The sequence below is a fragment of the Silurus aristotelis genome, assembly GCF_946808225.1.
Source record: "Silurus aristotelis genome assembly, chromosome: 6".
Lineage (NCBI taxonomy): Eukaryota > Metazoa > Chordata > Actinopteri > Siluriformes > Siluridae > Silurus > Silurus aristotelis.
Genome location: NC_139579.1, coordinates 25,446,515 through 25,472,033, shown reverse-complemented (window position 1 = coordinate 25,472,033; position 25,519 = coordinate 25,446,515). Strand labels below are relative to the sequence as shown.

The following is a 25,519-nucleotide window of genomic DNA, read 5'->3' as shown; positions in this document are numbered from 1 at the left end:
ATCTTTGAAACATTCCCCGTGGATCCCGAAAATAATAAAAATTAAATATAATATTATTTATTACACGGTTTTTCTTAATGCTGTAGATTAGAACCTTCCATTCACTTGAATGGGCTTCCAAACGTTCGGCGGTCAATTATATTCGTTTAACAGACCGTTGCTAATAATAATTGACCGCTGCCTGTCTGTCAATACTATGAATGGTAACAAATAAATAACAATAATTTATAATAAATAAAACACTTTTGTAATTGATTTATTCTTTGAATTGCAATGCATTGATTTTAGTGAGGTTAGTACTTATTTATAGCCATAAATGCAATGGTTCTAAAAATGTACAATCTTTTTTTTTGGTGTTTCGGTTTTGGCCAAGAATTTTAATTTCAGTGCATCCCTAAAATATTATCGTTGCCCACCCCCTTAAAATTAATTGCCCACCCCTGTGTTAGATTCAATTAATTATTGTTTATTATGTCTATCATTAATTTGAAACAATAAATTTTTTAATGGTTGTAAAACAATAAATATAATAATCATGCTGCAGAATTGAGCTAAGGATTCTTGTCTGATGGGGGCAGTATGCTTCCACACGTTTACTCTACTATACCCTTTATTTATGGTACACCACTATAGATAAGAGAGACAGATTGGAGCTCATTACATTGTTGGTACACCTTGCTGTCTAGCCACAATGTTTTTCAACGCTTTCCTCAAACGGATCAGTTTGCTGCTCGTTGTCATCGGTAATATAAGTCTATATAAGATAAGTCAAATAGTTTGCTCCTAAATTCAGAATCTATTTGCTAATACACTAATCAAATTTTATTTTGTACAGGTTCCTCAAACGGAAAGAATGTTTGGCAAATTCCTCACAGCCTCCTAAAAATTCAAGGAGACTTGGCGGAAATCAAATGTTCCCACAACGTTCAAGGCCATGATCGGATTCTGTGGTACAAAAAATCTCACAACGAGGAATTTATCTTAATGGGATACCTTGTATCTACCTTTGAAAGCATAGAGCAAACATTTAAAGACAAAATCGTAATCACTGGAAAAGCAAATGAGTTTTACAGTTTTCTTAACTTGACTAACATTACACCAGAGAGTAGTGGTGTTTATTTCTGTGCAGCCTACCACACAACAGTGCAAATCCTCTTTACTCATTACAAAAACTGAATATCAGTTCCTACTATCTTCTTTGAGCTATGCACCAACCACAGGGTTTTTTCTCTCATGTCAAATGTAAAAATCCAGTGTGAAAATCCAGTGTGCAGAATTTTAGCTCAGTCAAATGTTTTCAATACCTACAATATTAACAACAAACAATGAATAACATGACATACAGAACATTGGACATGTCAAATTAATGTCCAATTTAATAATTATTTCCCACATTTATTTTTTGTTTTATTCATACATTCAAGAGTAAAAAGACAAGCACACATACCACAGACTACAGCTTCATACAGCATAGTGTTGATTCTTGTGTTAAGTGATTACATTTAAGTAAAAACAAGTCAGAATCTCTAATTATATCTATTTGACTTCTTAGCACATCATTTACAGCAATAAATGGGTAATTATTTTCACAATAACATACATTCTTCAAGTTTTTCAGTATATTCTTCAGTATCTCCTTTTTCCCCCAAAATGCATTTGGGAGAGATTCTAGAACTGTTTACATTAAGACTGACTAAGTTAATCTCTTCTCACACATAAATAAAACTAAGTTGTATGCATATGTTGATATTATCAAACTTTGTGCTATAAGCCTTAAACCCCTAAAGATTTCAAAATATTAAAGATGAATTACTGATGTAAGTTAATAAGTATGTGAATAATCATATATATGCAACATATAGTACCTGCCCTTTCAATTGAAAAAAAAAAAAAAAAAAAACATTGCTTCTGCTTTTACACACAGAAGTATTTATGTTCTGTTTGATTTACTTTGCTTTTATGTGTATATCATTTTTACAACAGAATAAATCCTATAGCAATTTAATGAATCCCGAAACCATACTCTGATACGATACGATATGATAATGTTATAGGATAGTATAACAATAAAATCTTACATAAATTGAAAAAAGCTGTAAGGTTTTAAAGTTTCTAGATCCATTTTTAAACTCCAAATTTTACAAGGACAAAAAAGAGAGGCGTGGCTAAAGAGATTGAAACTGCTTCTCTCTAGACGAGCTGCTGTTATTAGCATTATAGAGGGTAAAAATCATGACTGGTATCCTATTAATAATTCTGTTTTTATCTGAGGGTAAGGATAAATAAACGTTTTTATATTTATAATGTTTACCAAAACTAAAGAGAACAGCTTGTGCTAAATCCTGAACACTGGAATGACACATACTGATATATACAATACTTGCATTCAACTAACAATTGCTCTATTTTTATTTTTATTTTCAGGCCTCAGTATAAGACAATCCCCGGATCTTTCTGATTATGAGGGTCAAAAAGTGACTCTTCAGTGTACTCAGGTCGACACCTCTTATAACGCCATGTACTGGTTCAGACAAAGACCCTTTGAATCCTTGGAGCTCATTGTACACAAATATGTTACTATTGACACAATAGAAGACAAATTTAAAGAGAAAGTTATTGCTGTAAAAAATGGCAACTCTCTGGATTTGACTGTAAAGGATTTGCAGAGCACAGACAGTGGTGTCTACTTCTGCGCGAAACAGGATGCACAGCATGACAACCTAATCTTTAACCTGAACAAGAACTGCACCACCCCACAACCTACACACACTCAACACCTGCTAACTGTACCAAGACCAAAGTACTTATGACCAAAATACACAACAGACAGATATATCAAAGAGTGGTGAAGTCACTTCCTGTTTTGGTGGTAAAGTCACATCCCACATTTGAATTTTGTGTGTTGTTTTGGTGATAGTTTGCTGTCTGTAAATAAAAGGAAACAAATCAGCATAATGATCCTGCTCCTCTTATCTCAAAAACCTGCTGGCTGGTAAGTGTCTAGTGTCTAGTGTCTAGTTTCTGTCTATTATTATCACATTTATCCCACAACAGTGCTTAATTATTGAATCTGACTTGTCAGAAGGTGTTTTTATTTTTTTTATAATCATATTTTTTTTAAGGTGTAATTTTCTATAAAAGCACCTCTGATAACAGTGTGGACTGCAAATTAGGGGTTTAAATTAATGTGCTAATTTTGAAACAGTACATTATTAGTTCTCTTGTACTTTAAACAGGGAATGTGTAACTGGGACTAATAATATGGAAATCATTTCAGGTTATCAGATAAAAAAAAAAAAAAAAAGGTTAGCAGGTATGCATATGCATATTATTGTTTGAAGTCAAGTCAAGTCAAGTCAAGTTTATTTGTATAGCGCTTTTCACAACAGACATTGTCTCAAAGCAGCTTTACAGAAAACAAGTAGTTGAAGGAGTGTCCAATGCCACTACTTTGCAACAATCTGTAATAAAGCAACAATTATAAACTATAGTATAGTAACATAAAAGGAAAAGTATTTTGGCTGCACACAGAGACAGCAAAACTACACACATCCTTCATTCAAGTAGAAGTACAGATACTCCTGTTTTAAAAAACTCTAAGTAAAGAAGTATGGGCCTTTAGTACTACCTGTTTTAGTGTCACCCTGGCAACTGGACCTTACATAATATAAATATAATAATACAAAATAATTTACAATTTTGTTTTCTAATGGAAGGCTGAACAACCACCATATAGAACCCAATCTAGAAAAGATGATAATGAGCAGGTGATCAGGAATGTCTCTGTTCTCAGTCATGTTTATATCACTGACTCCCTCTGTCTCATTCATGTTAGCCCTATACATTTTGTTGCCTTCTGACCTGCTCACTGTTAGCTTCATACATCTACATCTGTTGTTCATGACAGCCAGGAAATTATACACCAGTCGAAGGTTGAAAAAACAATGAAAGAAAATTTATTTTTTTTATCATGTCACCAAATAGATTAAAACTAAAGTAACGAGGCTGGTTTGCAAATGTAAGAAGTAAAAATGTACAGATATTTGTGTAAAAAATTTAATGAGTGAAAGTTAAATGTTGCCTGTATAATAAATAGTGAAGTAAAGTACTGATATCAGAAGAATCTATTTAAGTTCAGAAGCATTTGTACTTTGTTACTTCCCATTCCATTACTTTCATATGGCAGCACATATAATGTCTTCTCAATATAAGAGAACGAGAAGACATAAACTGGTGAGGGAATCACTCGTTAAAAAAAAAACAAAAAAAAAACATGCTTATTAAGGCTCTATAACAGTTAATTCAACCATAAACTAAATGTTGCATCATTCAATCATTAAATATATTTTATTGTTGACAAATTGCTGTGGTGAGAAAATAATCTAGTATAGGGTAGGTTTGGACCATACATCATTATATGAGCACCCTGATATGAATTTGTTTTTCTTTTATAACAGCAGAGTCAGTCATGCTTTAGTCCATATACAGTTAAATAAAGCAATGTATTTAATTGTGTTTCCCCTATGCTCTCTTTAGGTCTTGTGGCAAGTCACCGAGTTGAACAATCTCCTCCTGACATAATCCAAAATCACACAGATTTTGCACAGCTCTACTGTTCCTATGCAGTCAAAAACTTTGAGCAAATACTCTGGTACAAACAATCTATGGAAAATAATTTAATTTACCTCGGATATCAAAATGTGAAGTATACCTATTCCGAAAAGGATACTAGAATAAACCTTGGTAAAGACAAGATCAGAAGTGCCACATTCAATATAAACAGTCTAACAGCAAAAGACAGCGGTGTATATTTCTGTGCAGTAGAGATTCACCGTGTGTCAGGGGCCCCTTCTTCCTCTACAAAAACACATATCTCACAATACATCTCACATATACACTATACATCTGTGATGTATATCACTTTGCAAACAACTGTAACAATTGCTTAAGTGGTTTATTTAGCAAATATGTAAAAGGTTTAGTGTACTTTCCATTTGCATGATCTTATATGTAATACATGATACTTAGAATTTGAATATCTGAATATCTTGTCATTTGATTTATGGTATAAATGAACACTAATTTACTAAACATGAAATGTAAGTTGTAATGTTAGAAATGTAATGTTGATGCAGTGACTCTAGTTGAGCTACACTACAATGCTTTTGTATAATGGATTATATTAAGAAATTAGGTAGATCAGCATGTGACAAATTTAATTCACTATATACTATGTGTATATAGCTCTGTCCCAAAGCAGCTTTACAAAAAACAAAAACATTACAGATATAAAATTTCCCTAGTGAGCAAGCCAGTGGAAACAGTGTAGAAAAAAAAACTATCAGATGGTACAGTATGGAGAAGAAACCTTGAGGTTATTACAAGCTACTACATAAGAAGCTGTTCATTGGAAATAAAAACACAAGAACATTGTTTTGCCTTCCTTCCGAGTTTCTGTAAAGTACATGTTTAACACAATGCCATTATATGAATCTGTAATTATATCTCTATTACTATCTGTACCCTGATAAGTACATGTGCCTATATCTGTACCTTTATCTGCATTATTCTATTTTTTATTACAGTAGGTGTTTTATCAACAGTTATTCATTTGTTTGTTTGTTTGTTTGTTTATACACACCAATAAATACTTAAAAAGGTCAACTAGGAAAAACGTCATTCACAGGCTAAACAACAAATGCCAAGCAGATGTATACATTATTTTGATTAACATGCCTAAAATACAGAGACATTTATTTGTCACTTTTAGGTATTTAAAACTGATAATATATATATATTTAAAAAAAAACATTATATTGGCTAGTTGTTTAGAAATAAACTAGCCAATATAATGTCGTTCTTTTAAAATTTGGATTCATCAAGTAACAAACAAAGGTCAATCTCAATTGATCATGTAAAAGGAGGAGTTAAAATAGTTTGATGTCATTTCCTCGGTCTTGTTCTCAACAGTTTGCTTTGGTAGCAGTCTGTAGTGCTCATTTCCTCTATTGTCATTATAATGAATCAATATGATTAGTGTTATCATCGCCCTGTCATTCTTAATGCTCTGGACTCCAGGTACTATTTATCTATACATAAACTTATTTATCTTTATATAAATCTAGAAATAAACTTTAAAGTATTTTTAAAGTTAAATTTTTTTTAAATAAAGCATTTTTGACAGCAGATATTTAAATTATCATTAAAATACCTTTTATTTTTTCTGTCCTTCAGTTTTAGCCGAAGACAGTGGAGTCACTCAAATCCCCAGTGTCGCCTGGCATCTGAAAGGAAAATCTGTTGAAATAAAATGCAGTCATAATAAAGGTGGCACTTATAATCAGATGTACTGGTACAGACAGCGGCAAGGAGAGAGTATGGAGCTCATCGTGTTCACAAAAACCACTGGTGATCCAGAGTTTGGCTCCGTTGATCAAAAGAAATTTTCCACCATTAAAGAAATTGCCCAAAATGGATCATTAACTGTGAAGGATCTAGACACAGAGGACAGCGCTGTATATTTCTGTGCAGTAAGAGAACACAGTGTTACAGAGCTACTGCACTGCTGAACAAAAACTCCTGCACAGATGTTACTGCTGTAACTAATACAACACATAGAGGAAGTCATTAGTGTAATAAATTGAATAATATGCACAAAAAATTAATCTGGTTTCTTGAAGCACATGATATGATTATAAATCTATTAGCTTAGCCCTATACATGATGATCATTTTTAACAAGAATTGTCTGAATTTATGATGTTAGGAGAACTCACAGTGTAATGCAACTTTTACATATTAAGTTGTGCACTAAGAAAATAAAAATACAAAAAAATGGTCTTGCTTTCTTACTGAGTATGTGTGAAGTACATGTTTAACACAATGTACCTATAAACCTAGCGAATGTACCTATATCAATACCTGTATCTGTACCATTGGTTTTTATTTATCTGCAATGACTGTTTTATCAAGTTATTTATTTATTTTTTGTTTGCTAGTTAATTCACACCAATTAATAAAAAAAAAAGTCCACCAGAAAAAAAGTCATTTGCAGGATATAACAAGCAGTAAGTTGCAGAGCATAACTTTATACTTTATTAAACTACTAAACAAGACACTCTGAGGAACTCACTGTGGAGCTTTCTATCTTCTATCCAATGTAAACATAATTCAAAGTAACATTGACTTCCCATAATCAAGAAACCTTTTGCAGCTATTTACAGTTTAAAACTAGTCCATATATGATCTTTTTTGTTTAATAAGTATTTAATGTATTGCAGAAATCAAGCTCTGCAACTTCAAAGTAGAAAACTGCATAGAGTAATTGCTGTTAATATTATTTGTACAGGCCCGTGATGTGCACTAGACTCCAGCTGACTAAACCAAGATTATTCTAAAATCTTTGACATACAAGACCATGAGTGTCTACTCTGTCACAAATGGTTTCACAGGAATAACTTCTTTATTTAAAATGAGGTATAGACTGAAAACTTCCCTTGAAACAATCCGTCTTAACGTACAGTTAAATTACTGCAGGCAAATGACAATGCAGTTTATTTCTGTACAAAATAAATAAAGGGAAACCTTCCTTTCTTTACCCGAACACATATCTCAGGATCTTTGGCTTGTGAACAAAAATAATGCATACATCTGTTTCTACACCTACCAAAAATAACAAAGGTAAATCTGAATCCATCATGTGATGGGAGGAGTTGAAATGGATTTGATGTCATTTCCTCGGTCTTGTTCTCAACAGTTTGCTTTGGTAGCAGTCTGTAGTGCTCATTTCCTCTATTGTCATTATGATGAATCAATATGATTAGTGTTATCATCGCCCTGTCATTCTTAATGCTCTGGACTCCAGGTACTATTTATCTATACATAAACTTATTTATCTTTATATAAATCTAGAAATAAACTTTAAAGTGTTTTTAAAGTTAATTTTTTTTTTAAATAAAGCATTTTTGACAGCAGATATTTAAATTATCATTAAAATACCTTTTTTTTCTGTCCTTCAGTTTTAGCCGAAGACAGTGGAGTCACTCAAATCCCCAGTGTCGCCTGGCATCTGAAAGGAAAATCTGTTGAAATAAAATGCAGTCATAATAAAGGTGGCACTTATTATCAGATGTACTGGTACAGACAGCGGCAAGGAGAGAGTATGGAGCTCATCGTGCTCACAAAAACCACTGGTGATCCAGAGTTTGGCTCTGTTGATCAAAACAAATTTTCCACCGTTAAAGAAATTGCCCAAAATGGATCTTTAACTGTGAAGGATCTAGACACAGAGGACAGCGCTGTATATTTCTGTGCAGTAAGAGAACACAGTGTTACAGAGCTACTGCACTGCTGAACAAAAACTCCTGCACAGATGTTACTGCTGTAACTAATACAACACATAGAGGGAACCCTTGGTGTAATAAAGTAAATAATATGCACAATAAAGTTTCTTGAAGCACATGATATGCTTATAAATCTATTAGCTTAGACCTGTACATGATGATCATTTTTAAGAATTGTCTGAATTTATGATGTTGGAACTCACGATGCAATGCAACTTTTGCGACATTTCCTCTACTTTTCTCAGTTGCATTTAGTAAACGTCATTATTTGCATAATAATCTAATCATGGATTATGCCATACTTTTAAAGCTTCTAAAACTGATCATAAATATGTATATTTAATAATTTGTCACAAGGGAATAAATAAAATGAGTTAAAACAATAAATGGATGAAATGTACATGCCAAGCAAAAAGAGAACTAATTCACAATGCAGCATGATGAAGGAGTTTTGAAACCATTCCTTTATTTTATGACAGTTCCTAAAAGTAAAGAAATAACTGAGCAACAAATCGCTCTTAGTGATCATAGTCACTAGTGAGTGAGTGGAAGGACCGGAAGAAAACCTGCAGCTAATGAGGCTAATGAGTGCGCTATTTCAGTCCAGTGACGCCAATAAAGATTACCGAGAAACCAGCCTCAAAGAGAGACAGGCGACAGTTCACCAAGCAGAGCTTTCTTTATTCACTTTTATTTTTACTCTTGCGCTTTCCTATTCAGTGCTCACGCCGCGTCTCGCCCACAGTCTCGCGGTTCGTTACGCCTTTTACTTGACGTCCGCCGGTGTTACACCAGATTCTCTGACCATCGCATGTTGTGACCACAGAGGGCGCTGTTGCTAAATAGCAGCTTAAAATAGATGTCCTTTAAAGACAGTTGACCCACAAATGATTAACATTCGGAACAAACAAAATCCTTGTTTTTTTTTTTATAAGCAGAGGTGGGAAGTAACGGAGTACAAATACTTCGTTACTGTACTTAAGTAGATTTTTCTGGTATCAGTACTTTACTCCACTATTTATTTTTCAGACAACTTTTTACTTTTACTCACTACATTTTTACACACATATCTGTACTTTTTACTTCTTACAGTTTCAAAACAGGCTCGTTACTTTAGTTTTAATCCATTGATTTTGTGAAATATAAAATTTTTATTTTCACTGCGCGCCAATTTCAGCTGAACAACCGATTTCCTGTTATTGCGCATCTTTTTTAATCCGCTGGTGTATAAAGTCCTGACTCTCACTCTTTACGAAAATAAGAATCAGCAGGCAGAAGGCAGTAAGAAATTTGGGGTTAATGTGGATGAGACAGAGGGAGTCAGTGATGTAAACATGACTGAGATCAGACACATTCATGATCATCATCATCTTTTCTCTGCTTGTGTTCTGTATGTGGATCTTCAGCCGGGATACATTCATTAGGTAACAACATTTCTAATAAGTTTTGTATTAATATATATATATATTAGGCTGTCAAAATTCAAATAATTGTAAACGGCACTAGATGTTATTAACACGCTATCAATTCAGCGCGCATTTCTGTTTTTACCATTTTTATAAAAAGTATAAATACATAAATAACTAAATACAAAAGAGGCGAAATTAAAACCTCCAGCAAAACATACATTTATCCACGACGTCCCTTCTTTACCTAGATATAAAATAAATAAATAAACTCCCCCGAAAAATATTTTTAATCAGTAAACTTTGGTTTTATTTTTGCACAAAGTCTCAAATCAAGCACCAAATCTGCCATGTTTTACACAATTAACCCTCTAGGTGGCGTTTTGTGGGTTTTTCCCTCATAATGGCGACACGAACATAAATATAAAGGCTATAATATAATATAAAGTATAAAGTAATATAAAGTAACATAAATTACTGTCTTTATTGATCGTACAGATAAAAACATTACATCATTCTAATCTGTAAAATGTCTAGGATTATATATAAAAGCTTCTTGACTTGACTTGAAGAGGTGCACTTTCTCCGGTATCACCTCATTAACTGTCCGTGTGGAAACATAGCAAAGGCTCTTAATGATGTCCACACGTCTCTGCACTGTTATAGCCTTTATATTTAATCACTGTACATATGCTTACATATCTATCACATGCTGTAAATATAATACATATTTATCTGCACTATTTGCACGATTGCCACTTTTTTACACTTGTTGTGTCCCTGTACTATGCAATGACAATAAAGTTCTTTCTTTCTTTCTTTCTTTCTTTCTTTCTTTCTTTCTTTCTTTCTTTCTTTCTTTCTTTCTATCTATCTATCTATCTATCTATCTATCTATCTATCTATCTATCTATCTATCTATCTATCTATCTATCTATCTATCTATCTATCTATCTATCTATCTATCTATCTATCTAATCTATCTATCTAATATTTATATGATGTGAGGTCCAGTTAACAGCTAAAACAGGTAGAAGTAATAACTACTTTTTACTTAAGTACATGTCAGAGCCAAGACTTCTTTACTTTCACTTAAGTAAAAAGGTATAATCAGTACTTCAACTTTTACCCGAGTATTTTAAAACATGAGTATCTGTACTTCTACTTAAGTAATGGATGTGTGTACTTTTGCCACCTCTGTATATAAGTGCATGTAAAGAATGTATAATACTAAGCAAAAGACCTGGAACTGGATGACTATTGTGCGTACCTTAAACTCACCCCATAATGAAGCAGTAATTAATGCAGCATTTACTTTATTTAATTTCAATATTCCACTGACTCAATTTGTTTGTCTCTCATAAGAGGTTATTTGAAATCTTTGAAGATGGAGCCAGTATATTAGCAGACTAGGTAAAGTTTTTGTTTTCTATAGCACCTTCCATAATGGACATTGTGTCAAAGCAATATTACAGAACTTAGGAATTTATGTGAATTATATGTCTTTTATCGCTGTTGAGCAAGCCTGGGGCGACTGTGGAAATAGAAAAATCCTTAGATGAATTAGGAAGAAACCTTGAGAGGAACCGGACTCAGAAGGGGGGAACCCATCCTCATTTGGGATATAAAGAGTGTAATTATACATCTTAGAACAATACAAAACACTGGAGAGTAGGAATTACCATGAATACTGAAGTGTGTGTGATTATGTGTAATGTCCTTTCTACAGTATTATACAGTCAGTTGACTTAGTGTTTTCTCACTTCATCTCAAGCCATGAAGTCATGCTGCGGTATTAACAATCTGACAGCAATCGCTTCAAGCTTCTGGAATATTTTTATTTAAATTGTGCATATTTATTTCTTTGCTGTATTGACACAGTGTCTCAAATCTCCTGGTCCCTTGCAACAAAGCATAACTCGGGATCTCGGATGTGTCCACAAATAGTACAAACAGCTATTTATACACCTGCAACAGCTGTTTAATTTTTGCATGAAAAGTAAATTTGTATTAATTGGACTGCATTTCTGCAAATGTAATAATAGCAACAGCAACCATACATTTATACAGAATGCAGCAGATGGAAGGAGGAGTTACAATGGTTTAATGTCATCCCCTCCATCTGCATCAGGATGCATTTGTAGCAGTCTGTGATCTCTTTTTATGAATCAGCATGATTAGTGTTATCATCCTGTCTTTCTTGCTTCTCTGCACTTCAGGTACCATTTGTCTGTAAAGTGATTACTTGTAATGGGTTCAGTTTGCAAATATAAATAATTTATATTGAAATTATCTTACTTATTTACTATTCTTCAGTTTTAGCCAAAGACAGTGGAGTCACCCAAATCCCCAGTGTCTCCTGGCATCTGAAAGGAGAATCTGCTGAAATAAAGTGCAGTCATAATAAAGATGCTGGCTATAATCAGATGTACTGGTACAGACAGCGGCAAGGAGAGAGTATGGAGCTCATTGTGTTCACAAGGACCACTGGTGATCCGGAATTTGGCTCTGTTGATCAAAATAAATTTTTAACTGTTAAAAAAATTGCCCAAAATGGATCTTTAACTGTGAAGGACGTGGAGACAGGGGACAGTGCTGTATATTTCTGTGCAGTAAAAGAACACAGTGTTACAGAGCTACTGCACTGCTGAACAAAAACTCCTGCACAGATGTTACTGCTGTAACTAATACAACACATAGAGGGAGCCCTTAGTGTAATAAAGTAAATAATATGCACAAAGAAATTAATCTGGTTCGTTGCAGTAACTCATAAAACACACAGATGGAGTCCTCTTGTTTGTAATGATGTGAATGATGTGCTCAATGATGTGTATTATTTAGTTTTTTTGTTTTTAACAGAATAAAAATCTCCACCCTTCTCTTGGCTTCCACAGTACAATTCTGTAATGGAGTTAAAACATCGTTTACAGAAAAAAACATTACCATTCTTTTATTTTCACAAGCTCTGTTATTTACTTTCCTTAAACTTGAAAAAAAAAACTCACCTGTGTTCACATGTGGGGTACATTTAGAATGTTAAGAAAATCCAATATTAGCTCTCCTTACACCACAGAGTCATCCACTATTTCTCTATTGTTATTGAATTAAATGCATATCTTCTTGATATAACTTGTTACGATGATGCAGTTCTGAACAAAGAATGATCACAGCATGTGGATATTTATCTGGTATATAGATGGTGCTATCGTTTCACTTATGTATTTAAATGGGTGGATCTCTTATTTCTTATACGTATATGCTTTATGACATTTGAAACAATTCAAAGTATTGGGTGTGATCATTGTGTGCATCTATATAATAACATTATATCTTGTAGCACTTATCACCTATTGCTATACCATATCCTGTACTGAACTTTCAAAAACTCGTTAGTCTTAATTAAGCAGTTCAAATCATAAATATGATCAGATTTTGCTATAAATTCTTTATCAGTGTGTGCTTCCTCTCAGGTAATTTTTTTTGACCATATAATATGCGATTACATATACTTTATTACATCCAAATGCATGCAGTATTTGAACAATTAACTCTGTGTGATACATAAATACTGCTTTATTAATGTGACTTGGCTAATATATCTGTCTAACCTTTTTTTTTTAGGTCCTTTAATTTGCGAAGATGTACATCAAAGTCCGGTTGAAGTTCTGTGTCTGCCTGATGAGAATGTAACTCTAACCTGCAAACACAGCATTAATAGCTATTATACAATACTGTGGTATAAAAGAACACCTGTAGATAATACCCTGGAACTGATCGCCTACATTTCTAATACCAGTCCATATTATGAGGGAAATTATGAAGGTAATTTTACAGTTAGTGGAAATGGGAGATCATCAGCTTCTTTACAAATTCCCAAAGCAACACAAGTGTTGCACAGTGCCGTGTACTTCTGTGCAGCTTATTAAACACAGTGCCACAAATATCCTTTATTCAAAACAAAAACCTGTCTTTTATTAAACGTGCTGAAACATGCACCTGTTTAACCACATTAGAAGTAACAATAAACACCAAACTGTTGTCTTTATGCCAATATTAAACCACTCTTAAAAAATTCTAATACTCTTTCTTTTTCATTTCACCAAAAAATAATTACATGAAACCTTACATGACAGGAAAATGGAGAAAAATTGAGGGAAATGGAGAAAACAGCATGGCATGATCTAGTTATAATAAAAATACATCACAGTATATTGCATTGTAATCTGTAAAATACATACAAAAAATAAATCTAGTATTTCCTTTTACCAGTTAGCAGTTTTTAATTCAAAACACTTCTTAATATTTGCTTCCTCTCTCTCTCTCTCTCTCTCTCTCTCTCTCTCTCTCTCTCTCTCTCTCTCTCTCTCTCTCTCTCTCTTTCTCTCTCTCAAGCTCACATTACTTATTCTGACAAAAATGACTTAAATTGACTTAAAATATAATAATAAATAAATATGGATTATTATTACAATTGTGCAAGTTTTAGGGTTATTATTTTTTAATTATTTGGGGTGGATTTTGAACTATTAAACAGATGCAAAAATGTGCATGTGTTTTTTATGGGCAGGAGATATCTTTGAAATGCTGAATAAAATGTCGGCCCACCTCAGACTACAATCTACAGTATATCAGTAAATACATGATATACAGTAGGTTTGGTCATAAAGAAATAACTGCAAGTCACACAATTTTTGTATGATGTTATTTGTACTATAATGAATTTATTACAATTAAATCTTAAAATGTAATACATGTAATGAAACATTTTACTTTAGATTTATGCTTCTTAGCGTCAGCTAATAAATAAAAACAAACAAATAAACTTGAAATAAAAAAACCCTAAAAAACCCTAAAAAATAAAGAAAGACTTCAAATTCAGCATGTGACAAAAATAGCTGAAATAATGGTGATGTCATTTCCTCCAGTTAAACCTTGACAGGATACACTATACAGCTCTGTACAGTAAGATACTGTAGCAGTCAGTGGTGCTCTTCTTTTCTTCTGCCAACAGCATTAATATGTTCAGGTTTATAATCAGTTTGATTTTCCTGATTTTCTGCAATTCAGGTATGCAATCATTTACAAACTGAATATGACTTATGAGTTCAAATGAGGCCATAATTTTAATTCATTTGTTGTCCTTTAGTTTTAGCTGAAGACAGTGGAGTTACCCAAATCCCCAGTGTCAGCTGGCAACGTAAAGGAGAATCTGCTGAATTGAAGTGCAGTCACAATAAAGATGCTAGCTATTATCAGATGTACTGGTACATACAACGACAAGGAGAGAGTATGGAGCTCATCGTGTACACAACAGCCAGTAGTAAAGAGTTTGGCTCTGTTGATAAAAATAAATTTTCGACTGTAAAAGAAATTGCCCAAAATGGATCTTTAACTGTGAAGAATCTGGAGACAGGGGACAGCGCTGTATATTTCTGTGCAGTTGGAAAACACAGTGTTACAGAGCTACTGCACTGCTGAACAAAAACACCTGCACTCATGTAACTGCGGGGACATACAGAGGGAGACTCTATGTCAAAAAAATAAAATAATAACTACTTTTTCACAACTGGGCACTTATTATTTTATACTATTACACAAGACTATCATATATGCTGTCTACAAGAAGTGCCAAAATGAATGTACCTACTTAATTACAATCTGAAATGTACAAATGACATAATAAAATATTATTATTATTTTTATTTAGTTATTTTTAATGTTGTGAAACATTCTCAGTATAACCTAGTTCCTGTTATCAATTGCATTATAGCAGCTACAAACAATAATTTCGTCAACTGCCTCCCTGATATTTTTCTATTTTGAAGTTAAATAAAAAATGCAGCTTATGTCACAAAGACACTCCAAAAAACACAGAAAACAATAACCTCTGTGTAAATATTCTCTACACCTCACAAACACCTGCTCCTGTGGCATGGAAGTGATATATTACAAATATGCCATAATTATATAATTAGAGGCAATTGTGTGTATTAAAGCTATTAGCATCTTATATTGTTTAAATCTTTAAATAATTTCATATTATCCAACTAATTTATAGGTCAAGCAGAGAACAGCCTATTCACAATGCTAAGTAGTTAATGGTTAACTTCTTTACACATCATGTGATTGATTTTGGGTAAAATCCTAAATGTATCAGCTGTAATGTCAGTGACTTATTTAAATTACATTATACAAGCCAGGATAAATCCTCTGTGCATCTGACAAACCTTTGATTGTTTTTTTTTTTTTTATTTTATAACAAAAAAGCATTTAATCAGTGATATCTGTGATTATGTAAAAAATAGAAATGTAATGTAAAATATTATGTATGTAAATAAAATTAGGTTCAAACTTATACATAGTTAAGAACTCACTAGAGCACTGAACAAATAATCATCACAATGTATGGATATTAATGTGGTCTTTAGGTGGTGCTGTAGGTTCATTTATTCATGAAAACTACTCAGGTGGGTGGAGCTCTTCATCATAGTCTTATAATTATGATATTGCTGCTCCCTTGCATGCATTTAAAAACAATTCCTAGTTGGTGTGATCATGTTTTTGCATCAATAAAATGACATGTCGAATGCCATTCCTGATCCCTGTAAGAACAATTTTATCAAGTTGATATCCATATTAAATCAATAAATATGATCAGATTTTTGTAAAATAAATTCTTCTTTATTGTGTGCTTTCTCACTGGCAATTTTGCTTATTATATAATTACGATATTTAAACAATTTACACTGTGTAATTCTATTTCTTTATTATTGGACATGATTAAAAAAGCTGTGTCTAATGTTTCTTTTGTATTATTATTCTTTGATTTGCAAAGATGTATATCAAGGTCCTGTTGATGTTGTGTTTGAATGATGAGAGTTTAACTCTTACCTGTTACAACAGCACCCAGAGCTTTTACACAATACTAAAGCATCACAAAACACATGGAGACACAGGGCTAAAAATCATTGAACATGTTTATGATCTCAATTATCAATATAAGGGAAAATTATGAAGGGAATTTTACAGTGAGTGGAGATGGAAGATCAAAAGTTATTCTACAAATTCCCAAAACACGACCCCAATTCCCATAAGCTCGGAGTGCTTCTGTTCAGCTTATTGCACAGTGACACAGTGACACACACTGCTTTTCTAAACAAAAACCTGTCTTTAATCAACTGTACAGACACAGACAACTGTCTAACGTAATCATTAAACTGCTGGCATTGTTTGAATATTAAACCACTCTGTCGCAAACATGATAAACTTTGTTAATCAAGTTTGTGTTCATTGCCTGTAATAACCAGTCATGTTTTTCTCCTAAGGATTTACATTTTTTAAAATACATGAAAAAAAAGCTAACACTAATCAGGAGCTGTCAATATTCCAAAGAATTATTTTTTATAATCATGTGTTCTCTGTCTGGTAATGTACAGTATATGTGATATGATATTTATGTACAAGTTTAATTTCCTTTCGTTATTAAAATCACATTAATTTTGTGTTGGTTTCCAATGACAATTCTGTATGTTTTAACAATATTGTAATAAACTGGCTTTTTTTTTTATAAAAAAATATTTTAAATAATATTAAGTTCAATAATCCTATGGAATAAAAGAAAAATAGAGATTTAGCATTAAACATTAAAATAGTACTCAAATCAACTTACGTTCATCCAATGCAATATCACAATTTGTGCCAATATTGGTTTGTTTTTCAGCACTGCACTGCACTGTTTTGTTTTTTTTATTTTTTTTCTCAAAAATTTAGAGTTTTGAGATTTAAACAAAAAAATTCCCGGTTATTCCCCTTCCAATTATTTATTTATTTTTATATGTTCGGTCCCATATTGGCCCTAAAACACTGTTGTACATTATTTATATGGGTAAACTAACATTTAATCATTTAATTTATTTAGTCAATTTTTTGTATTTTGTTTTGTTTTGTTATTTTATACATACAATAATGTCCTAATAATAATCTTTTCCCACAGTAAGATCTTTTGCTGATAATGATGTTCACCAGACTCCTCTTGATTTATTTAAGCAAACACAGGAATCCACAAACCTTTCCTGTTCTCAGAATATATGCTGTGGGACAAACAATCTGACAAACAGTTAAAGCTAAATAGAAATTTCCCATATCCTGAAGAATCCTTGAAATCCAAATTCAAGTTGGATGGAGATGCACGAAATAATGGGAATCTTATCATTGACAATTTGCAGCCAAATGACAATTCAGTTTATTTCTGTGCAGTGAGATTAGACACAGTGCTGAGACTCGCTGATCTGTGACCTCCTGAAAACCTCCACCTTCAGAGCAGCACACATGCTACTCCCTTTTACATTATATTTGATATAATTAGCCACTGTACTTCAAGATAAATTGTTGAGATTCTTAATTGCACATAAACACATTTCTTATACAATAGAAACACTTAATTTTGTCCTTTTTTTTAATATATCGTTAAATTATATTGTCATAATGGCAGTTGACTAATGACAGCAATGTTTAGTATTCAAATATTTACAACAATGACCGAATATTCATCAAGGCCTTTCTATTTTTTTTTCTTTTCCTATTGTAAACATTATATGTGCATTATATCTCATATCTTAGTATCTCCATGCTGCCCTGACAGCAAATATGTCTTATATGCAGATGGGTTTCAATGTCATTTCCTTTAGCTGATCCTCAACAGGATGCATTTATAGTCATCACGTCTCACCATTTACAGTACGTTGCTGCACAGACAAGCATGATCAGTCTTACAATCAGTCTGTCTTTTCTGCTTTCCTGGACTTCAGGTAGTCTATATTTTCTAGAAACTAATATGGAATTGTGAATACAAATAAAGTCATAACAAAATAATTTCTTGTCCTTTAGTTTTAGCTGAAGACAATGTAGTCAACCAACTCCCCAGTGTCGCCTGGCATCTGAAAGGAGAATCTGCTGAAATGAAGTGCAGTCAAAATAAAGGTCTTGCTTATAACCAAATGCACTGGTACAGACAACGCCATGGAGAGAGTATGGAGCTCATCGTGTACACAACAACCAGTAGTAAAGAGTTTGGCTCTGTTGATAAAAACAAATTTTCGACTGTTAAAGAAATTGCTGCAAATGGATCATTAACTGTGAAGGATGTGGATACGGAGGACAGTGCTGTATATTTCTGTGTAGTAAGTGAACACAGTGTTACAGAGCTACTGAACTGCTGAACAAAAACACCTGCACTGATGGTCATGCAGTAACTTATACAACACACAGGGGGAGTCCTCAGATAACAAATAATGAGAATAATGTTTTATTTATTCAAGCTGGACAGTGAAAATCAACATATTTTACTACCCAGCAGAATAACATAATATCATATAGGATGTGACCTGGAAATGAAGCCATAAAATTCTTAATAACTTGATTACATCTTATTGGAATAAAGTAGATTCCTTATGTGCTACATACAAGCCGGAACAAGATTGTATGTTATTAGTATACTAATAATTATAGTATACTATTAGTATACTACTACTACTACTACTACTACTACTACTACTACTAATAATAATAATAATAATATTATTATTATTATTATTATTATTATTATTATTATTATTATTATTATTATTATTATTATTACTAGTAGTAGTAGTAGTAGTGGTAGTAGTAGTGGTAGTAGCAGTAGCTGTAGTAGTAGTAGTAGTAGTGGTAGTAGTAGTGGTAGTAGCAGTAGTAGTATTAGTAGTGGTAGTAGCAGTAGTAGTAGTAGTAGTAGTAGTAGTAGTAGTAGTATTATTAGTAGTGGTAGTAGCAGTAGTAGTAGTAGTAGTAGTAGTAGTAGTAGTAGTAGTGGTAGTAGTAGTAGTATTAGTAGTAGTAGTAGTAGTAGTAGTGGTAGTAGCAGTAGTAGTAGTAGCAGTAGTATTAGTAGTGGTAGTAGCAGTAGTATTAGTAGTGGTAGTAGCAGTAGTAGTAGTAGTAGTAGTAGTAGTAGTAGTAGTAGTAGTAGTGGTAGTAGTAGTGGTGGTAGTAGTAGTAGTGGTAGTAGCAGTAGTAGTAGTAGTAGTAGTAGTAGTAGTAGTAGTAGTGGTAGTAGTAGTAGTAGTAGTAGTAGTAGTATTAGTAGTGGTAGTAGCAGTAGTAGTAGTAGTAGTAGTAGTAGTAGTAGTGGTAGTAGTAGTAGTATTAGTAGTGGTAGTAGCAGTAGTAGTAGTAGCAGTAGTATTAGTAGTGGTAGTAGCAGTAGTAGTAGTAGTGGTGGTAGTAGTAGTGGTGGTAGTAGTAGTAGTAGTAGTAGTAGTGGTAGTAGCAGTAGTAGTAGTAGTAGTAGTAGTAGTAGTAGTAGTAGTATTGGTAGTAGTAGTAGTAGTAGTAGTAGTAGTAGTAGTAGTAGTAGTGGTGGTGGTAGTAGCAGTAGTATTAGTAGTGGTAGTAGCAGTAGTAGTAGTAGTAGTATACTGCCTGAACTTTTTATGCATAATCATTGCAGCCCTCTTAAATTCATCCTATTTGACCATTTACTGTTTACTTTTACTGCATCAGTCATAACATAGTATAGCATACAATTCATCCTACAGTTTACAGAAAATTCTAAGTACATATCTCCTCAGAGGAACCTATGTGATAAACAACACATTTTAACGTGTTTATATAGAGCATTTGCAATTATGTTTGCTCTTACTATAGTAATAATAATAATAATATCTATTGTCAACACCTCATTGTTTTAATGGATTGTTGAAACCATTAAGCTACATTTGTAAAAGGTATATTACCATTTTTTTATACTTTTATTTATTTAATCTATGCAAATATTTGACATAACACACTGACATACTTGTTACATTTGAAAAACTAAATATTAATATATAAAATATTTTTTTCATTTTAGCCTAATTTCTAAGCTTCTCAACAGAAATGCTGTTCCTATTTCCCTCATGTGTGGGCGCTGTAGTGTGGAGGACACCTGATCATGTTTCAACATCAGCTCATTTCAAAACAGACATTCAGATGCTCAACATGATCCAAGCTGCCAGTATTATATGGGCTTTAATGTTATGTTGCAGAGGTTTATATTTATATTAATATATTTCATATTTACAATAATTTATAATAATGTGTCACTGTTAAATTAGTTTATTTGAAATTCAATGGCAATCAATATTCTCTCTCATTGCAGGGTTTTCTCAAAGTGATCGTGTTTTCCAGAATCCTCCTCATCTCTATGGAAGCCAGAAACAATCTGTTAAAATCCATTGTGAGCACAGTGTACCAAATTATAATCAGGTCAACTGGTACAGACAAACTCAAGACCATGGACTGACCTTTATTGGATATCAATTAGGATCATCACCATCAAAAATTGAAACTGATTTTAATGATAAGGTTGAGATAGCTGGAGATGGAAACAAAAATGTCACTTTGACCATCAAAAGTCTTTTATCCGATGATAGTGTGGTGTACTTCTGTGCTGCGTATTACACAGTGCTTAATATCTGCTTTATTCAGTACAAAAACCTCTGTGTAAATATTCTCTATACCTCACAAACACCTGCTACTGTGGCCCGGGAGTGACACATTGACAAAGTGTTTAATAAAAAAACCACACTTACATAATTAGAAGTGGTTCTCAGGGTAGTTAAACCATGAACAGCTCTTAAGTTCAAACATACCATCAATGATGAAGTGACATACTTTACTGAATCCAAACAGAAGTTCTCAAGCTAATAATCACAAGTGCGGAACGTAAAGATGATGAGCTACTATGCATCTAGCTCACTTATTTACCAGCATTTAAGCACAAAGCCAAGATCAGTCATCTGTACAATTGATACTGTACATGTTACAAACCAGATTACTTGCTGGGAAAGAAAAGTAAAATCAGTCATGGTTTGAGGGGATATTAGATGGGAGAGCTTAAATCTCAAAGTTATCAACAGCTTAAAATTCAAACAATCAGGATAGAGCAATTCATCTTTAATCCATTTTACAGAACAGCCTACAGGCTTTTTATTCAATTAGAAACATATCATCATTCTAGTATGAAAATACAATCATGGTAGGGGGTTAATATAATGAATTTAAAAGAAAAAAAAAACTTTTAAGGCAGTTAAGACTCATAGCACTGAAAAAATAAGTGCAGCTATTCATCTGGTCTTTGGGTGGTGCTGCTGTTTTATTTATTTATTACAGTGGGTGGAAGAAGTAGGATGTCATTTCTCAAAACTAACAATGATTTTCACCTGACTTATGTTAATAAAACCCTATGAATTGTGCAATGTGCTCATTAAAAAAAAAACTATTCATAAGGTCTTTGGGTGGTGCTACTGTTTTATTTGTTTATTATAGTGGGTGAAAGATTTCAGATCATTTCTGAAACCAATCAATGAACTCCTCCTGACTTAAAAAACACTAACAATTAAAAAGAAAGAAAAGGAAAATATATGAAAGAAGGTTGCCTTATAGTAATTGTTTGTAATTTGCTCATTAAAAAACATTAAACTATTATACAGAGCTCATTGTTTCTGAAATTGGGTTCATATCAACATACACACAACAATAATTGAAAAACGTAGGGCTTAATTACAAAGAAAAGAGTTCATTAAGTAATCAGCTGGTCACAGGAAGACCTTTGACATCATTTCCTCCAGCTGATCCTCATCAGGACGTAGATATAGGAGTCTGTGTTTCTCATTGCCTACTACTTCTCTTGGCACTGTAAACCATTATGATCAGACTCATAATTAGTCTGAATTTCTTGCTTTACTGGACTTCAGGTAGTATATACATAGTTTGGACACTTTTAAACAATTATAAATTATTGTGTAATGAAGTAATTGTTTTAAATAATTTGTTCTTTAGTTTTAACTGAAGACAATGGAGTCACCCAAATCCCCAGTGTCTCCTGGCATCTGAAAGGGGAATCTGCTGAAATAAAGTGCAGTCATAATAAAGATGTTAGCTATAATCAGATGTACTGGTACATACAACGACAAGTAGAGAGTATGGAGCTCATCGTGTACACAACAGCCAGTAGTAAAGAGTTTGGCTCTGTTGATAAAAATAAATTTTCGACTGTTAAAGAAATTGCCCAAAATGGATCTTTAACTGTGAAGAATCTGGAGACAGGGGACAGTGCTGTATATTTCTGTGCAGTAAGAGAACACAGTGTTACAGAGCTACTGCACTGCTGAACAAAAACACCTGCAGTGATGTTGCTGCAGTAACAACACACAAAGGAAGTGCACATTTAGTAAATAATTATTATAACCCCTTTTGTTCAAACCTAAGCAGTGGAGCTCAACACATGTCTCAATTTTATTTATTTATTTTCAAAAAAATTATAATTTTACACAATAATATGTGGATCTACTTTAAGCATATCTACAGTGTATCCTGTGTAATAGCAAACATTTTGTAAAATCAATCATGTAATATTTAAACCACAGCAGTTCACACAATAGGATATATATGTAATTGGTGAATTAATGCAATTAATTAATAACAAAAAAGACTTGAGTGTAATATTAGCTGTCACCTATCTATCTATCTATCTATCTATCTATCTATCTATCTATCTATCTATCTATCTATCTATCTATCTATCTATCTATCTATCTATCTATCTATCTATCTATCTATCTATCTATCTATCTATCTATTGATTACTCAAACCATGTCTCCTAAACATTATGTAAAAAACAGGAAGCGATTGGTGCTTAAACAAACAAACAAAAAAGTATAAATAAATGTACTTTACATAACAATGAAAAGTTAGCGTGTGAAAGGAAGAGAAAGAAAATATTCTGATGTCATTTCCTTAACAGGATGTATTAAAGCAGTCTGTGGTCCTCAACTCTTACTACTTCCTTTGGCACTTCGAGCCAGTATGATCAGTGTTATAATAAGTCTGAGTTTTCTGCTTTACCAGACTCGAGGTAGTTATACATAATTGTGAAAATTAAACAAATATTTAATTTGTGTTTGTAATTATTTAAATACATTTTTTGTCTTTTAGTTTTAGCAGGAGAGAATGTAGTCACCCAAATCCCGAGTGTCTCCTGGCATCTAAAAGGAGAATCTGCTGAAATAAAGTGTAGTCATAATAAAGATTTTAACTATAATCAGATGTACTGGTACATACAACGACAAGGAGAGAGTATGGAGCTCATCGTGTACACAACAGCCAGTAGTAAAGAGTTTGGCTCTGTTGATAAAAATAAATTTTCGACTGTAAAAGAAATCGCCCAAAATGGATCTTTAACTGTGAAGAATCTGGAGACAGGGGACAGTGCTGTATATTTCTGTGCAGTTGGAAAGCACAGTGTTACAGAGCTACTGCACTGCTGAACAAAAACACCTGCACTTATGCTGCTGCAGTAACAACACACATTGTTGTAACATCTAATAAATAAATATAACAAGCTCTCACACACACTTCATTTCAGATGATTGACTGTTTAATAAAAGTTAACAGAATATTGATTTAATTTGAATATAGACCACTTTTAACTTCTGCCATTTTCAATTAAACTATTATTATGGCAGAAGAAAGTATAAATAATATATTCATTTAAATAATGCTGAGAAACAACAATAATTATAATCTACAACTCATATAATACCCAAGTTCAAGAGAGAACCCACTGGTACATTTTGCTTGATACATTAGTGTACAATTTTTTATTTTACTTGAGGCAAATTTTGCCCAATATAGAGTATTTTTAATTTTCTTTTAAATAAAAGTTGTATCAACTGATTGGTTATCCATCGAATTGATATAATATTGATCTAATTACAATAAAAACAGTTCGTTTCTACTATGTTTTGATGAAACTATTCATGCTGAGATTTCTATACATGCCCCACTCTTTCATTTAATTCTATTTTTTTATGCAGTTCTTCTTGTTCTCATATGAGGGCGTTTTGGACCAGTGTAACTTAACTGTGACAGTCTAGAGGCAGTTTCAGTCTTAGAAAAGGCATCAAGATGATTATTGTTCTTGTTTCATTCATCTGCTTTATTGGTATTCATACACTTTACATATTTAATTTTACATGATCACATTTGGGTGAGTTCAAATGAAAAATATTTGCTAATTGAATTCCAAATTTTATTTTTATACAGGAAGGTCTTCTGCAGCTAACAATGTTTATCAGAATCCCACTGATTTATTCAAGAATACAAAGGAATCTGCAAACATTTCCTGTTCTCACTCCATAGCTAACCATCAGGTTATGCTTTGGTACAAACGATCTGACAAAAACCAGTTACAGCTTCTTGGATATTTAAATATAAAATTTTTATATCCTGAAGATTCTCTTAAATCAAAAGTTGAATTGCTTGGAGATGGAAGCAGTAAAGGAAACCTTGCCATCAAAGATTTACAGCCAGATGATAATTCAGTTTATTTCTGTGCAGTGAAATTAGACACAGTGCTACAGAACTCTGTGATCTGTGACAAAAACCTTTCTCCTTCAAAGCAACACACATTTTCCACCTGCTTATGCACTATATCTTTAGTAACAAAATCAAACTACATTACACCATGGTCTCAGCTGCACAGTTATTAATTGTTACATTTAAAAAACATATATGAAATTGTTTTTATTTATATTATTTGTACTTTTTTAGTATTTTGCTGAAAAATATGTTGGTCTACTCCAAGCACCTCTACAGTATATCTTATATTATATTAAACATTTTGAAATCAATCATGAAACATTTAAACCCCAACAGGCAATTCACACTTTTGCTCTTTTTATATTAATGTAA

The 25,519-nt window shown here is 32.7% G+C and overlaps 1 long non-coding RNA gene across 2 annotated transcripts; it reads left to right on the top strand.

Moving 5' to 3' along the window:
* Nucleotides 1–7,472: 7,472 nt before the first annotated feature.
* Nucleotides 7,473–12,592, top strand: LOC310727482. Of its 2 annotated transcripts, none has more exons than XR_014534027.1 (2): nucleotides 7,473–7,863; nucleotides 12,064–12,592. It is a non-coding gene; the product is annotated as an uncharacterized lncRNA (long non-coding RNA). The 2 variants fall into 2 exon arrangements; XR_014534028.1 differs by lacking the exon at nucleotides 7,473–7,863 and adding an exon at nucleotides 11,890–11,966.
* The last annotated feature ends 12,927 nt before the right edge of the window (nucleotides 12,593–25,519 follow it).